The 15,596-nt window shown below is 37.4% G+C and overlaps 1 protein-coding gene and 1 long non-coding RNA gene across 3 annotated transcripts in view; one reads left to right on the top strand and one right to left on the bottom strand.

Annotated features, from left to right (window-relative positions):
- Positions 1 to 1,114: 1,114 nt before the first annotated feature.
- LOC123957373 lies at positions 1,115 to 1,948 on the bottom strand. The gene is made up of 2 exons (XR_006821781.1): positions 1,559 to 1,948; positions 1,115 to 1,452 (listed from the first exon to the last, which is right to left on the bottom strand). It is a non-coding gene; the product is annotated as an uncharacterized LOC123957373 (long non-coding RNA).
- The window catches only part of ankrd50 (ankyrin repeat domain 50), a 50,674-nt gene continuing 36,556 nt past the window's right edge, over positions 1,479 to 15,596 (top strand). The window contains exon 1 of one of the 2 annotated variants that reach the window (XM_046030090.1): positions 1,479 to 1,653. The gene's annotated coding sequence lies outside the window, so the exon portion shown is untranslated. Of the gene's footprint in view, positions 1,654 to 14,816; positions 15,029 to 15,596 lie in introns of those variants that run through there. The other variant, XM_046030089.1, reaches the window with a different exon arrangement.

The raw sequence follows: 15,596 nt of genomic DNA, 5'->3' as shown, positions 1-15,596 counted from the left end.
CAATATTTTATACAATAACAATGTATCAAATGGCATTGTGAAAACAATGTGACAATGTTAAAGTGGTCACCCGTAGGGATGAACAGAGAGTTATCACCTGAATCTGCAGTTCTCTCCGCTTTATGGAGCTTTATAGTGAGTTTCTGCTCATTGTTTCTGCTCTTTACTGTTTTTAGTTAGGAAGCCAACAAAGCTCTAAAAACACACTGTATACTACATGATCAGTGCCAAACAACAAAAAGACACAGTAAGCGACTAGCTGATGAATATAGTTGTGCATTTGGGAGCTAATGAGCAATATATTTCCTTCAGGAGTTGGTAGAGAACAGAGCTTACATTCATCAGGTGAACCAAAAAATGAATTTGGCTAAATGATAATGTTTCTCCATAAATGCTGGATGTGTAAATAAGCAACTAAATCAACTTAAAAATATTGTTGTTGCAGGTTTATTATTATTTTTTTGTTGGTTTAACCAACCTTTGGATTAAGTTGTCTGCAAAATATATTTTAAATATTATTTTGTCTATTATCAAGTCCTAAATTAATATATATATATATATATACCACTACCACTATACCACCATATATATATGCCACTTTCTTACAGTATTATAAGTGCATCTGCCTTATTCTATTGTTTCAAGATACTGACATTTATTCCCTCAAACAAGAAAAACTGCATTACATTTGTGAAGAAAAAATATTTTGAACGCTGAATCGAAGACCAAACGACTCGTTTAACTGATGGATAAATTATTTTCTGCAGTGGAAAAAGGTTGGATGTTAACAAAGAATCATAATGCTTTTGAATGGTTTTGCTTTTGATGGTGCAAGCTGTATTATGATATGCAAACACTACTTCATTCAGAATTCTTTGCATTAGTGCATCAGATCCATAAAACTCTCCTTCTCAAAAGAGGATGTACAATAAACAGGAAAGCTTGGCGAAACCTCAGTCTAATTGACTTTATGGCCTCCACAAACACAAACTGCAGCCTCAGCTGAGAGTGTGTGTCCTTTAAACAACCAGTATCACAGTCATAAAATCACACAGACAACTGTTCACCAGAAGAAATGTTAAGTGGGGAAATAGACAACAAAATGAAAATTTCCTTTGTTTAATTTCACAGAATCCCATTTAATCAAGCATTCTTTCCAGCAAGTGTCATAAACAGCCAATTTAGGGACATTATTTTAAGACAGAGCACACAGGCTTTCATAGCAATTATGTGTCAGGATTGGTGGCTAGGACCCAGAAGCAGAGTGGAGACAGAAACAGTTTATTTAAACACAGAATCTGTAACCAGCGGAGGGGGTTCGTACAGAGTGGTGTGGTCGGAGTGAGCTAGCGAGTTTGGTTGGCTGGAGAGTGGAATTGTTTGTAGACCACATGGTGTGTTGCAGAGTGGCTCTCTGGGAAGTTTGAGAATGGAATCCAGTGGCAGTTGGTTCTAAAGACAGAGACAGAGGTTAGTATGCTGGCAGGCAACAAAGCAAAAAGGCAAAAGTTCCGATTAACGGGTAAGTAACAGAACTGGATGTTTACACAAGACATACTGTGTATTACTCAACCATCCAGCGAGGCCTGGATATAAAGCCTGAGCTTAACGGGAGGAGCTGACTGGCATGGCAGGTGTGCAGATTGCGGACAGGTGAGTGACCAGCGTCAGCAAAAGAATAATACAACATTACACGCAGCACGGTACTGTACAGAAATAAACACAGAGGCCACGGAGATTAGCTCATACTTGCAAAACCCTCCCGATTTTCACAGGAAAATTCACCTAATTTCCTGTATTTCTTCTCATTATAGCAAATGTTCACAACTTCGTGTTCGTTATTGCCTTCATTGAAATTTCTAGCACTGTGCAGCACGTACAAGCCCTACAGTTCTCTCTCTCTACTGTTTCCGCTTGGACATATTTACGTGAGGCAGAATTGTGAAGAGGGTCGGTCTAGCGTGACGTCAGAGTTACATGAATTCCGATTCGACTGTTCACACTGTGGCCCAAATCCAGAATGGAAAAGATTAGATTCCATGTGACTTTACAAAATCAGATCAGCAGTCTGGACACAGCCAAAGAATGAGAGGAATATAGAGAGAAAAAGAGAACTACAAACAGACAGAAAAAACCAAAACACACCAAGCACGCCTCGTTCACCGAGAACAGAAACAAAAACTCACTCCCTCTCACACCAGGTGTGACTAGGGGAGTCGAGACAGTATCATACATTCTGTTGTCATGTTTTGGTTTTTATTGTGATAGAAAAAAAACAAGGGAAACATTAAAACATACCACTGTATATTACTATTTTATTTATTTAACTTTCAATTTTTGATAACTTTATGTTCATGGGGAAGTTTGTATAACTAACAAAATTACATTGTATGCTATTGTGAAAGTCATTTTAATGCAATACATAGGAATTGCATTTTAAATATGTGTTTAATCTGCTCTGTTTAGTTAGCTCAAGAAAGATAAATGCTTTAGAACAAGGATCACACACTACTACATTCAGTCTATTTTTGTTCCCCCCTGTCTTTTGCTTTTAGAATAATAATGAATTGTTCTATGAGCTAAAGAGAAAAGTGAAACACAAGTAAGTTACTTAGCGCCAGAATGTGGTTGTTGAAATATTACATTATTTGACTTTGAGATATTAAATGAATGCCTATATAACATCATTCACACATGCATTTGCTCACTAACCTGGATAAATCCAGTTTACACATGTATATCTGAAGTAAGATTTAAGAAGCAAAGAAATGTAATAAAAGCCAATGTCTTATTTGTGGGGTGTCATTGCCCTGCACAAACAAAGAAACTGCCATTTTTTCAGTTGGTCCAACCTTTGGGCCACTGAGTAAAAAAGCTTGAAACTCAGTATTCATAAAAGAAGAGAATAGGAATGAAGAATGTAACTTGTTCTGTGGTGGTTATGTAACAGAAACACAACAGGATGATATTTTTAAACCCACCCTGTGCAGCGGTAGAGGAAGAAACATCACATACCTTGCTCACCTCTATCATCTCCTTCAGCAGATTTGTCATTAATGATGTACAAACTGTATCAACTGTTTTACAGTGTTCGTGAGTCAATTTCCATGTCCTAGATTTCTGTAGATGACATGTAGCTGTAAGATGCCTTATTGTGTTTTTTTTTAGAATCAATTATTCAGAGGGGTTATGAATTTACAATGAGAATTTAGTGTTGAACTTGAGAACAGAACAAGTTAGCTCACAGCAGCTGAGGTGCTCCTTATGTGTTGATAAAGAGTATTAATTCGGCTCATTCCATTCCTGCCTGTATTGGTTTGTTAATTAGAAAGGAAACTGATTTTTATTGTTATTGACACCTCTGTTTTATTACAATCTGGGTGTTATTTTCACAGTTTTGGCCACCATTCTTATTGGTAAAAAAATAAAGATACTCATTGGATAGGTTGTGGCGTCACTAAGAATAAGTCAGAGAGGGCGGAATATATAGCAACCAGACAATTAGACAGTTGTCTGAAGTTGCCAAACCTGTGAAGTTAACTAATGAAATGATCACTAAAGCTGCTCACAAATTTCCATAACAGCACGTATTTCTTGCCTAACATAACATTTTATCATTGTATTTTATTTGGGATCTTTTTAATCAAACAGACTTCTTTAACTTCAACTGTGACTCAACAGTCTAAAAAATGTACGATAATCCACAATAAGCACTATGTTGCTTATTGTTTGAAAGAAGTATGATAAGATCCCATCTAAACTCGGGGAAGTCAAGATATTGTTGACGGTGACAGAGAAAGAAACAGGCTGCAGGCACACAGAAAAGAACCTTAGATTTAATGCAGTGCACAACCCCCCCACACACACACACGCACACACGCACACACACATATCAGGGACATAAATATTTCAGAGAGTTGTTGTTAGTTCCAGTCTGTTGGGCTGGACATGCCCATAGCAGAGGAACTAACACCAGTTCCTAAAGTAGAGGGACATGAGTTCATGACCCATATAGATGAAATAAAGTCAATAGAACCAATCGAGCTTAGTAATTTGTTGTTGTGTCTAGAGAAAGTATTTTGGGGAGCAAATAAAATGTGTTTCTCTCTGTGATAAATTTGTTGGGATTTTTTCTTAATTATTTCTTTAATCTGTGCTGAACTACATTGTCTCTAATTGGCTTCAGCTTGACCTTTGACTCCCATCAAACCAATTAGCTTCATTGTCTTCCTTATGACATGAAGATACCAGATGTTCGGTCACAACTACTTTAATGATTGGTGATTTATTGAAATATCAAAACATTATCCCCTGAATAGGTTCACCTGTAACATCCAGTCTCTGCTATCATGAAACAAGCAAAAAATGTATTTAGTCTTAGCATCTTATTTAGTATTCTTAAAACATGTAACTATGCCAACAGGTTGCAAAAAGATGTTACATCTATAGTGTCACATTCTGATATATATAAAACATATTAATTGAATGATTATCTTTTTTCAACCAATGCAATTTTGTAAAATGAACAAAAGAGGTTGTTGCTGTCTTCCAAAACAAAATAGGCTATAAGTTTTAGAAGAATTACTTATATGAGCATTTTCTGATCTGCCACCTCAAAGCTGCACCAGTCACTTTTTAAATATTAACAATGGATTAAACGAGTAATGTGAAAGGAGTTACAAACTCCTGATGAACCCCCAAAGAGTTATCACCCGACTCTGTATTTCCCCTCACCTCCAGCTCGGAGCATTGTCTTGTAGCTAATTGTTTTGGTATTACAGCCCGTAACTTTACTGTTTTTGGGTACTCTCATTTTACTTATAAGCAATGTTTCCAGCTGCAGCAGCAGCTGTTCAACAAAATGACACAACTTTGCACAGGACCATTTGGACAGACAGACAGACACAGTTAGCAATTAGCTAGTTTGGTATCTATTGGCTAACACCCAAATATTTCTCAGAGGAGTTAGTGGAGAGCAAAACAGAACTGAGAGTTGAAGTATTTGGGCTTTTCCCCCCCAACATAGTCTTGAATGAAATGTCATTTCATATAATAGAAGTGTTCCCATGTAGAATCTTAATGGTAGACAAAGTCTTAGTGTCCCATTAAGCCATGACTGTGAGCCTGTATGCACAATACCAGGACCCTGGAATTAGCTCACCTATATGGAATTAATCTTTTTAATAACTGCTGTGAAAAAGGTCTATTCAACAAACAGAAATAATCATAATCCAGTAAGTAACGAACCATGTACGACACACAAGGAGATGTGAATAAATGTGTGTGTGCGTGTGCATACAAATGAGTGATGAGTGCGTGTGTCCTGACATAGCATTTCATTTGATATAGTATGGCTGACACCAGAGTGAGGTGAGTAGACAATAGTGTTGGGGGAGGGGGGCCACTGCCGCAGAAACTGCCTCTCAAAATGTCGGCACACATTCCTGCAGAACAAATACTGCGTCATATTATGGGAATGACTTCTACACAATGACAAGCAAAATCAATATTTCCCCACCCAGAATGATAATGTGGTAATAATGAACAATGAGGATGCTGACCGTGATAACTCATACAACACCACTTCACTCAGTCTCTGAATAGAGGCTGAATAAAACATAATTGGCAATCAAGGAACCCGGAGCCACAAGCCTGTAACCACTAATTTGCAATCACAGCACGGCGCAATTTGTATGCATGCCCCAAGTGTGCATACCATATATATATGTATGTATGTATGTATGTATGTATGTATATATATAGATAATATATATGTGTGTGTGTGTGATCATGAGCCACAAAGTGCAGAATTAACTCAGATGCATGATCAATTTCTGTTACTGTGGATGATGATAAGCTGTGTGAAAACAGATGAAACCTGGCATGTACCTTGGTAGCATTCACAGCTGATTAGTGTGTCCATTTATTTATAGAATAATATTTCACTGAAGTGATTCTTGGTGGCACATACTCTATTCACAAAACAGTGCTCTGCTCAGCTTAAATGCAATGTAATGCTTTGAACATCACCAGCAAGCAAATACACTGCAAAACATCCTCTTATCACTCAATTTTTGTCTGTAATTGAGTCCTTAAAATGTTGTTTTCTTACAGGTGAGCTCCTTAGCTCTACAAAACATTTTAATTTGTTGTTTTGGTTTAAATAAAACAAGTAAAATATTAATTAATACAATTATTTGTGCTCTATATAATTATTTGTGCTCGTGCTCTCTCTCTCTCTCTCTCTATTAGCTAGTATATATATATATATATATATATATATATATATATCGACAGATGTGTAGCTTTAGCACACAATTTGCCTTTCTGAGAATATTCAGAAAGTATTAGTTTTATTGCATTTACTTTGCGTTAATGCTCTGACATAGGTGTTTTCATTAGATACATTTTTCTTGTCAAATGATGGAAATATATGTATTTTTTGTTTGCTTTTTACTCACTCAAGTAGGTTGTCAGAATATGTTTCTATGATGGCTGTAGAGCCCAAAGCCCTTTGGAGTAAATAGAGATTTTCTTTTTTTCCCTGTCAGATTGGGCAAGTTTTCCCAGCTCAGTTACCTCAGGCCTATACACAAACAGTTGACAGGCAAACTGCATGATTCAGATGAGTGACCCCTTGGAAAATGAGGGAGCACACTTGGCAGTTTCAAGGCTACTGAGCTGCATGGCATTTGAAAGCAGAAAATTATGTTGTGTTTCACAACACAACGTTCCTCAGATCAGAGAGATATGGTGATAAATATGTCAGGAGTTTGGAAGCATATTTAGATATTTACTTTAGGGGAAATGTGTGATATGTCTACTAGACCATTATTGAAATGTCATATTTTCAAAGGAGAGTTTTAATCTTTTCCAATTATATGATACTACTTGACTAATTGACAAATTGCACTACTACTCCATCATGCATTCATCAGTCTTATGTTAAATCTGCTAAAGCTTAAAACCTGCGTGACATACCATTCCACTCCAATTCATATGCACGTAATTGATAAAATATTAGTAGGACATGCATCATCAATGACATTTTTTCGTGTTTTTCTTGAAAAGTGTTTGCTGTGAAAAAATACTTTCCAGTATTGTGATATACTTGGTAATCTTGTAACTGAAATAGTTACATATTCTCTATTTTCTGTACTTGTAAAATAATGTAATACCATGCCGTAAATCACTTTAAACAACTTGAAATATATTTCAATATTTTTTCTTTTTAGCTGTTTGTAGTTTCTATGACTGAAGTGTTTATGCAACTATTTGTTTTTTATCAATGTATCTTGAGCATCTTAATGAAATTATTTTGCTCAGTTAGTGAGAATGTGAGATGTGATAATAATTTGATTATAATTTTGACATTTGGATGATGTTGGATACGAGAGAGAGAGAGAGAGAGAGAGAGAGAGAGAAAAGATTTAGGAAAAAATGTTTATAACTCTCAAAGTAACGAATGGAAAAAAGTATTTTAGTGTCACCACCAAATTTGGTTGCGCAAACAACCTCTTACTTCTTTGTGTTTCTGTTACTGTAAACACTGTTCAACAACCAATATGAATCTTTGTAAAGCGACATTAGGCCTAGCTAACCACGGTAAATAATACACCTTTTGTAGATGTCTAATATGATTTCCAAAGTAATGGCATGAATTGAAGAGCATTAAAAAAGACATCTTCCTCGAAGCACATCCACATTACAAAGACTTACGCCAAACAGTTAATAACAAAACAACCCCCAAAATAAACACAAACATAGCTGAAACAGTGGCCTGCTACTTAGCTGACTAGTGAGGAACAATTACAGCAACAAAAAAATCTGTTAACATGCTAAACGACACTAATCGCCATCCATAGTTTACTTGTTACAGCACTCTGGAGCAGCAGCCAAGTCAGAGAGAAGAAGATACACAAAACAGAAAAGACATGGACCAGTCCAACTCAGTTTTTTAAAGCAAACCTAGTGTTTCCCAGCCAAACCCCAATCACCAAATGTGCGTCATCATGCTGTTAATAACAAGGTAGAGAATATTTCTCAATATTCACAAAACAGGGAACAATCATGGTAACTCATGCTGATTTAGTCTCCTGAGGACTATGACTTAGACCAGTTGGTATTTATTCGGCAAATGGACGAAGACATTACTGTGATTATGTGTATTTGGCGGATTGGTGAGCGTGGTGGAAGGGGATACAACAATCTCAGTGTAAAAAAATGGAATAAACAGCAACGTGTGGCTTTGCAGTTATCCTGTGGGGAGGAGTGAGCTTGTAACTTGGCTCCTGCTGATACTGGAAGCAGATTGGAGAGTATTCGTCTTTTGCTGAGCACTCTCTAAGAACTGGCCACATAATGTGTGTGGCTGTGTGCAACGTGGTATAAAAATGTGCCTATACTTGTAGGCCTATGAGTAGGGTTTATTCTTATCCCTAGAAGATCTGTGAAACTAACTTTAATGAACACAAGTTCTAGTGCTTGGTGATAAAGCAGAACCTTTCCAACAAACACAAGACTGCATGCTAACAGCTCTGAGAGGCTGTACTAAGGCACCGTTGTGCTTTGAGCTAAATGCTAAAATCAGCATGCTAACATACTCACAATGACAATGTACAGCTGAGGCTGATAGGAATAAATTAGTTTTGCAGGTAATTTGTCACAAACTGAAGTATTGGACGATTTGAAATTTTGACCTGATGATTGCATAAAATGAAAAGTTAAGGAATGAAGGGAAGTTATTATAGGGTGACCATACGTCCTCTTTTCCAGGACATGTCCTCTTTTTGGGACCTAAAAAATGCGTCAGGCCGGTATTTCTAAATAGTCTAAAATGTCCGGGATTCGGCTTTTGCTTTCTACAGTCAGCATTTGACTTTTCTCTTTAGGTCCCACCTTCTCGCACACCGCCGTTGGTCTAAACTAGCAGCTTGCTTGGCAACAGTGGCACATAGCACCTGAACAGCGTGACAAATGCTCAACAGCAGTGCTTGAAGTGGGCCGGGACTCACCGATAGGCATTAGTGGCACTTTTGATCGAGGCGATCGAGCCTTTAGTGTAGCTGCCCCTAACCTGTGGAAAAAACCTGCCAGTCCATATCAGAACCGCCCCAACTCTCGAACGTTTTAAATCACTGTTAAAAACACATCTTTTTTCTTTGGCATTTCCTTCGAGTGAAGTCTGTTATTATTCCTGGCAATTTTAATATCACTATATATCATACACTGTATATTATAATGTTTTATTGATGTACTTTTACTGTGTAAGTAGTGTCTTGTTGTTGTATTTTAACCTGTGAAGCACCTTGGTCAACCTTGGTTGTTTTAAGTGTGCTATATAAATAAAATTGATATTGATATTGACTTTTCATGAACCGACCAATCACAGCCTGGATGGGAGGGAAATTAAAAAAAGGTTGACGTGCTACAGCAAACTTTCAAAATGTTCAACTTGTTCTGCATGATTTAGTTATTGAAAAGTAAGCACACAAAAAACTACTACTTCCTGGTATCACCCAATCTTATGTTCATGCCTCATCCCACCTGGATCTGCAAATTCATTTAAAACAAAGTAGAATCAACAGAAACAACATTTTTCACTGTAGTCACCAACAGGGAAATAGGGCCGCAACGTAATCCTTGCAGGCAATTGCACCCCATCAAAGTACGTCCACTAAAGTGCTTGTTTTTACCACTGACAGGCTCAGAATGTTATTACAAGTGTCTGACAACATTATGGAAAGGATTCCTACAGAGACATATCACTCTCATCAAAGCTACCAGCCTCCACTGATAAAAACCTAATTTTACCTTGCGGAACACAAGAGTTGCTGGTCTACTGCTGCCTGTCAGTTAGTTTCTTTGTGTTATTGTGTAACTTTGTTATTTTTGTTTGTTGTTATTGAAAGACAAAAGTCACGCAATAACACAAAGTAACTAATCAAGGCAACTGATCGAACAAATCGAACGTGCTAAAAATTGAGGATTGACTCTTTTCCCTATTGCCAGTAGATGAATCAGCCTTTTCCAATTTTTCTGTAATGAGTCATGTTCGACGTCACAAATCCGTCGTTAAACAGGGTTAGTAAACAGTGGAAGGCAGTATGGAGGCAAGTGACAATGTAACCGTGGTTGCTGTGTGTAGCCCAAAAACTGTAAAAATAATGTGTAGCAGAGACATTTCTGAATTAACATTACTATGATAGGCAGGTGACAGATGTTTGTGTGCTCTGAGAGACGTCACAGCACTGATATAAACTCACAAAGCTGACGGACTGTTAGCCTAGATTTCTTATACTACATAAATATATGGACAAGTGCTCTGATTATGCAGTGTTTATTCACAAATTGATGTGGAAAGTCAAACAGCGAGATACATTGACTCCTGTAGTAAAGTATGTATTTGGCAACTCATAGGTTGAAAAAACCTTTAAGAAATTAACATTAAAAATTATTCTTTAATTTAACGAAACAATGTATCAATATGCCTATTTTAAATGTTAATTGAGTTTTGACAAAACGTACCCAGCCTCTGCAGAAGAACTGCATCTTGAAGGCCAGTTTTATTGGTTGGTCAAACAAAGGAAATCCTGAGCTCCAGATGTACAAGTGGTGTAGTGAATATCTTTTTCATTATTGATTGTTGCTTTGGTTAAACAAGCCATTTGAAGCTGTTACCTTTAACGAAAGAACTAATTTATACATTAATCAATGATGACAATTATCATTAGTTGCAGCCCTACCTGAGTAAGAGGTGAAATACAAGACCTGGACAGTTCATCCTCCCTCCTGTCTTTCTCTTGATTATTTGTTGAGGAGCAGGCATTAGCAGATGAAGTATCATTTAAGGTCAATCTGTGTTTGTGATAACTCTGGAGGGCAGTTCAATATATGGATTTGTTTATCTCCTCTCCGCATCCACAGGGGGCACCTCCATGCTCCCCGCTCTGCATGGTAAACCCACCACAACAAGTTACACACCCAGCAGAACAGAAACTGAATGAACACCAACCTCTAAATATTTTCAGTGACAGAAGTTCACACATTGCTCAATAATGTGAGTCCCTGATGTAATATTTTCCTTTTTAAACGCTCTGCAGGGAATCAAGCTTGATTTGTTACGGAATTGACGGCGGACAGCTGGTAAGTATAGAGAGAGTGTTTTGTTTTCCCCAATCAGCAGGCATCCTGCTGTTGTAATAGTTTTTTTTTCCAACGCTGTTATCATCTCTATTTCGAGTGCTTATTTTTCTCTTTGATAAACTTGACAAAAAGATCACTATAATTTTCCTTCAATATTCCAATAGGTGCTTCAAATATGCTTGTGGAACTCAGTAATGAGCATATTACTGTTGGATTTTCAGATGTATTAATGTTTGGCTTACAGTTTCTCTGTTTATAACTTCTAAAATGTTGTCCACGTGTAATGTATTTACACTTGTATTGTTTAGGTGAGAACATGCACTGTACTGTACTGACATATACTCATGTACTGTATATCATGGCCCAATTAACCTGCAAGGGAGCGCTGGGAGCAAAAAGTGTAAAAGTTGACCCCCTTATTTAGCAATGTGCAGAATGCGACCACTAATGAACAAAAACAATTAAGCTCTTAAAACTAGATTTTACAACAAAGCCCCCCCAAAGACAGGGTAAAAAGATTAGATAATATTGCAGGACCCTTCATAGTTAAGACTTTCTTGTTGCCAATTCTGTTAGCAATCAATTAATTAATGCACAAGAAAGCGACAGGAACCTGGTGCTTACCCTAGTTGCCCGCTTCACCGATGGGATTCCAGCTGTGCTGTATGTGTTGGTCATAATAAATAACTGTCACCGGCTTTGAACATTTAGATTCTGCATTAGGAATGTTATAAGAGTCCTCCACATGGTTTCCTTCTTCCATTATTTCACAACACATCCAGCAAACAATCACATCACAATCATACTTCTCACTGAGTCAATCTACAATCAGAATCAGCTTTATTTGCCAGGTATGTGTACACATACTAGGAATTTTTACTCAGGATTGTACATTGCTCACTATGTGCTTACTCATATAATAATACAATAATAAAATCAGGCACAGGCTTCAGTATAGAGAACTCATATATACACACTATAAACAAAAACAATATAGACAGATTGAGACAGTCATTGTGCTTCATCAAACAACAACATCGTACTTCTCAGCTAGACAATATGTGAGGGTGTAGTTGAGGATTTAGCCACCCCTCATGTTGTTGTAGAGTTTGCAGACTGGTACAGCCTTGTCTCCTGGCAAACATAATCTCTGCCTGGATTATGTTCAGGGGAAAAATTCTGAGAAACTAAAATGCTGCATTTATATCTGCCACTGAGTCACAGCGCTTTGGTCGGATGGTGTTGTTGGGTCTACAAGCTTTGACACCAGAGGTCGAGCTTTGCATCCAGGTGGTTCGTTTTAAGTAGTTATGGTTATGGTTTCGGTTAAATGTTAATTAACACATTGAGTCTTGAGATTCAAGTCACTGCAAACTTTCTGTTTTGTGTATTAAACCAGGACCTTAAGTTGGCAGTGACTGCCTTAACATAACCATAAAAGGTGTAACAATGCCGTAGTTACTAAAAGGTTGTATTGTAAGATCAAATACTTTTGAGGAAAAGAAATATGTTGTCAATGAACATTTTACTGATTTGTTTAATTTTGCGACATGCCAGATATGTTAATTTACAACATGTCCTCGTTATGGTAATGGGAAACTGAATCCAAGTGGTATTACGTGTCCTTGAAAATGTACTTGCTGTTGCAAATTAAGTGTATATGAACAGAATTTAGGTGAGAGAACAACTGGCTGGTATGCTTTCTCTCAATGTTTTTGTCTCAGTCCACAGTGTTTGCACATTGATTTGTGTATGCCCTTACATTAACCTGAACCAAACTACAGCCCTAATCCCAACCAATCACCTCTATGATGCCTAAACATAATCTAATGTTGGCCTGAATTGAATTGTAACCTTAAACAGGAAACACAATTTGAATTTCAATACAAGACTGGGTTATCTTCATGTGAGCACAGACAGCATCAGCTGGTAACGCTGTCAGTTCAACTGACTGCAGCTGTACCTCAAAGAAATAGTTCCTGAAGTAATTCTTCAGGGAGTGATAAATAAGTTGTAAGATCAGCAGTCTTCAGTTAGATCAAAACACATCAACCTGCAAAGCCCATGTGCATCCCTGCTAGAAGGGAAAGAAAAAGAAAGACAACTTTAAAAAATTCTCACATTTTGGCTTTAACTTGCTCACTTCCAGTATATCATGTCTATAGTGGTAAATTTAATTGTGTTCATAGGCTGAGACACACAGCAAACCGCAAGTCAAAGTAATTAGATTTCACAGAATTTCACTTGAATTTAAAAAAGAACAAGCTGTTTTGTTTCATGGTCGGCTGTGATGCAACACAACTGGAAAAAGGGACATGACATGGCTGAACTTCTCAAGGGTCAAGGCTTCCCAAACTTTTATTTGTAATTTCCAAAATAAATTAGCACCAATTCCATTTACATTACTGAGAGATTGCCAAATAAAAACACAGTTTATCGGCTTTTATATTCAGGCTGCAAGATGGAAAGCCTCCGCAAATTATTTATTAATTAAAAGTAAAACCCTAAATCCAAAACGCACACCTGCCTGTTGCTTACTAACAATGACAACATCTGGCGTGTCAGCTGTGAGGTTTTAAACACATCACAGTTAACAGTTGGACAATGGAAGGAACAACCTGGGAATATTCTTATCCATTTTTCCCAGCAGATCCATAAACATACGTATAAATAATCTAATTGTGAAGGTATTAGGGGATACAATAATAGTAGTAGGCTGCTTCAATATGCAGCACATACAGTAGGCCTACTTCTTCCATTTTCTAATAAAATTGGCATATCTTAAATGATAACTTTACACAAGCAACAATTCTGTTGAGTACTAGATAACATTGATTAAGAGTAGGTTCCCTCTCGGTTGTCCAATGTTGTATGATCAATCTTTAGTGCTGTCTAAACGCATTCATCAACAACCTTGGCAGATGTTGCAAATACACAGGATCTCCTAAAAAAAAGCATTGGACAGAATTTAAAACACGCCGCCAGCAACTTTTACAAAATGTTTCTAATGACAAACTATTGCATCTGTCAACTCCAAAAGACTTATTTCAATGTGCCATCAAAGAACATGCCAACATTTAACCCAGTAACGTATATACTTTCTCACAGATGGACAAACATGAAATACAGCTTTTCTTAATATATTTTAATCATTTGCATCCTCTAATTTAAAGCTGGACTGGCATTTACAACATATGCGTTACAACAACTCTGGCACATAAGGAAACTGTCTCAGTAATTAGTTTTTGGATTTCATCCTTGTGCTTCTCAGACATCCAGTGTAAATAATAATGTGAGTGATTCAGTCAGATTTACTCCTGGGAATAATAAAACACATAAGCACAGATTGCTGTATTGCTGTATGCAAATGAGCAGTGTTTGTGTAATTAATTTTAACTTTTATTAATAATATTAAAAATGTTTCTACTAATGACAAGGGCTTTCATTAAATTATGATTCCCCCAGAAGATAGTACATTATTTGGAAATATTTTTACACATTTAATGAACGAAATATTGGATCACATCATTATATTTTTTACTAATGGCGACTAGAGAGTAAAACTCCAAGTCCCACAAGACCTTGCGCCGATCATTGGCGTGTGTGCTCTGCATGCAGTGGAGAGAAATGTAGTGTTTGGAGGCGGAGAGTCAGTCGGCTCGCTGTGTATCTGTGTCGGGCAGCAGGAGGAGCCGACACCGACAAAAAAAAAAAGACCGATTCAAAGAAAGACATGAACGTTGCTCAAATGCAGAAATTTGAGCTTTGATTTGCACCGGAGGAAACGGTCGAATGTTTTATCTGAATATTTTAACGTGGACAGAAAGGGTGTTGACTACGGACACAACAACCCCCCGAAAACACCAAGAGGAATCGGCGAGAGGTGAGGGGAAAACCGTTTGGGGATGTGAGAGTCATTTGAAACTGTAGCGAAAATAGTGAAACGCTCCACACTTGGCTGAATTTAAGTTTAAGGAACAGTTTTAGTAGACTGCAATAACACGACAGGGAACATTTAACGTTAACGTGTAGCCTATTTTGGGGGGGTTCTCCTCAAAGCATGCAACTATTCGCTAGTCTGTATGGGGGGTTTTAAAAGCCCCCATAGGTGTAAATTGAATCCCATCTGAAATGGGTGAGGTTTGTCTGGCCATACAAAAGACTTGTGCTGCCTTTTCAGTCACTGGAGTGAATTCGTGTCGTTTGCTCTGACAGATTATTTGTCGCCTTCCGCCTCAAAACACAACTGGCTATTGATACGTTGAACATTTATTTGTTAAGCTTTGGCTGCAGGGTGCGCCTTAAAAAACGGAAAGGTGGAAATGTAGCAGTTGCAGCCCGTATAATGATAAAACCTTGTTATTTGGCAGCGTTACAAAGTAACCATCAAGACTGTGTGTGTGTGTGTGCATTTGCTCCAGTATAAAGAAGCAGCAATAGGCAGTGATATG

The sequence above is a fragment of the Micropterus dolomieu genome, linkage group LG19 (genome assembly GCF_021292245.1).
Source record: "Micropterus dolomieu isolate WLL.071019.BEF.003 ecotype Adirondacks linkage group LG19, ASM2129224v1, whole genome shotgun sequence".
In the NCBI taxonomy this organism is placed as follows: Eukaryota; Metazoa; Chordata; class Actinopteri; order Centrarchiformes; family Centrarchidae; genus Micropterus; species Micropterus dolomieu.
This window is presented reverse-complemented; position numbering and strand designations above follow the sequence as displayed.